The sequence below is a fragment of the Cynara cardunculus genome, unplaced genomic scaffold (genome assembly GCF_001531365.2).
Source record: "Cynara cardunculus var. scolymus isolate 2C unplaced genomic scaffold, CcrdV1 Un_Scaffold_1341, whole genome shotgun sequence".
Classification (NCBI taxonomy): domain Eukaryota; kingdom Viridiplantae; phylum Streptophyta; class Magnoliopsida; order Asterales; family Asteraceae; genus Cynara; species Cynara cardunculus.
In genome coordinates, this window is record NW_020200739.1 from 24,011 (window position 1) to 26,868 (window position 2,858).

Here is a 2,858-nt window from a genome sequence, read left to right on the forward strand (position 1 = left end):
TGACATTAAGTTATATATTTATTCTTTTAAAGTCTTCCACTGTAAACGGTCTAAAGTTTTAATTTAACTATTATTTTTGGAGTGCTTTTGGAGAATCTGTTTTAGATTACGTAACATTTCTCATGGTAAAAATATGGGTGTTACAAGTTGATATCAGAGCAGTAGTTCAAGGGAAATAGGTTATGATCTATAGCCTAAGCTTGAACTGTTAGTTGTAAGAATGATGTCTTGGGTTTAGATATGAATCAATATCAGTATCACAAAGATCAGTATTAGCATAACATTTGTCAAATGCAACATAACACAACGTAAGTATAGTATGACATTGCACTACAATGCAGTAAGTTTAAGTATAGTTAGAATTGATCTAATTTCTTTCTCTTAGAGATGATTAGTATTAAAAAACGCAAGTAAGGTACTCAGAAGTAAGCATGTTGAGAATATGTAAGAACAATAGTATGGGATTAGGCCCGAAGGTTAAACATATAAATGTTTAGATTTAGAAACATCAAGAAAAATCTTACTTCAATAGCACTCATAGTTCTAGTTAGAACTTAAGTTGTTTCATATATCTATTTGTAAGTGACACCCGTTAGCTTTCAAATATGCATGTTAAATTGGGTATGTATGTGAAGGGTCATGTACCGACTACCGGTGGCTTAGGCAAGGCATTATAAAAACGCATAAATGGTACATGTACCGCGAGGGTTCCTCTGTACACATGAATATTCAGTTTAGTTAAGTAACTTGCACATTCTATTGTCAATGTACATGGATGGCACAGATAGATAGACGCCCCCCACACTACACCAAAAGAGTTAAGATCTTGAAAGTATATAGGCTTGTATATTGTTTAAATACAAATTTCTCAGAGTTTTTAGACAATAGATTTATTATTTCAAGATCAACTTAAATGTTACATATTTTGAAGTAACATTTGTCCATATAACTTTAATTTAAAATCATGGGCTTTTAGTAACGCCATATGGGTTAAGAAATAGGACAATAACGTTATGGACCTAGTGAGCATATTGTGTGGATCATGCTTAAAGAAGTCGTTATGGTTGTTAGTGGTAGTGGACTCACTTATTTGATAAATAAGTCTAAGCATGTATAATAACAAAAATTGATCCCGCAACCGTTGAAGAAGATAATCTATAAGAAAAAGAAAACTTAGTGAATTGTAGAGCAAAGTTTCAGTTTTCTTGRTCAYATAGTTGACAAGAAGGACATCTAAGTAAAAGCCAATAAACTTAGAGTTCATGTCAGATTTAAAGCAACCAAGATTAGTAACTAGGATAGGTGTTTATTTGGGTTACTAAACTATTGTCGAGGATTCATTAAGAGTTCCATAAGTTGCATATTTTAATGTCATCATTCACCTAGACAACACAGCGAGTTGGATTGAGGTTAGAAGGAATAAGTATTTCAGTTACTGGAAGCAAAGGTAAAGTTATGGGGAAAAAATTGATAGTTGTCAGAAGTACTAGAAAACATTATGGTTTTCAGTGATAACTTGAAGTTTGAATTAGACTTAGTATTGATGCAACAAGGCAAGTTGTCGCTTACACGTTTAGTCAACCGTATGAACATGAGAATGTTAATCCGACAAATGATTGAGAGTTAGTAGCATAGTAATTGCACCTAAGTTTCATAAATATTATCATCATGACTCAAAGTTTATTTTGTACGCATATCACAATAGTTACAAACCCATGTTTAATTAGAATTGGGAAACTTTGGCTAGAGATCTTGTTTAGCTTTATTAAATAATTATGATGGTGAGATTCATTATCGTCCAAACAAAGAAAGATAAAAATTGATCAAATTATGAGTGGTAAGAATAGACATCCGATTGAGTTCGAAAGATAAAACTCAAACAATATGGTAAGAAACTCTTTGATGAGAGAATGCTAAGAAATAAATAATAACTTACCACCTTGAGTTGCTATTAGTAAATTCAGATGAAATCTTGTAACTTTTTGGAGAAAAATATGGACTCTAGCATAGTAGATCTGAAAAGTAATGTAATAAGGATTATGTAAATTCTTGTGCCTAAAACACACTGATAAGGATAAGATATAAAAAAAAATTTAAAAAAAAATTATTTTAGAGTGTCAAAAAATAGAAGGGGGACGTTAAGATGTCAATTAAGTGATAATAAGTCAGGAAAAACTCCGAGATTTGGTAAGGACTAGTATATGCCTAAGAGCCTATGTACGAAGTCAAATTAGTAAAACAAACATTGGTTGAGATCTTTCTAATGACGTAAGTGATGCAACATGTGTTCCCTACCTTATAGAGAGATGACAATGCAAGGTAGAGTAGGTTTTATAACTTATGATGTAATATCTCAACAATATTTAGTATGAATGTTATTTAAGCATTAACGTCTTTAGCAACTATTAGTATATCCATCAAGTATGCATCAAACTATCAATAAGAACATTGACATTGTGTATCATGTTTGATAAAGTATCATGAGTAGTGCTTACCTATCGTCCATCATGTTTGATGAATACTTCCAACAATGTTCAGTTATGGAATGAGATATTTAGTAATTTCATTTTCAACCATGAAAGTTATACCTGCATAACTTCTGCATTAGATGCATGAAAGTGCAATAGTCACATATGTTACCAGTATAAGATAAATAACAACATGAGTATAATAGAAATTCATAGTACATGTAAAGTTATGCTAATGAGAGAGTTCAAATCAGGGACAGATGGATGTTAAAGACGTCACTTTAGGAGGGCATGATCGTATTATGGTAAGTAAGGTAAATAAGGTCCAAAGTATTTTGGACAAAAGAGTTAGTGTAAGAACTCATAGAAGTAATCAACCAAGTTGGCCAA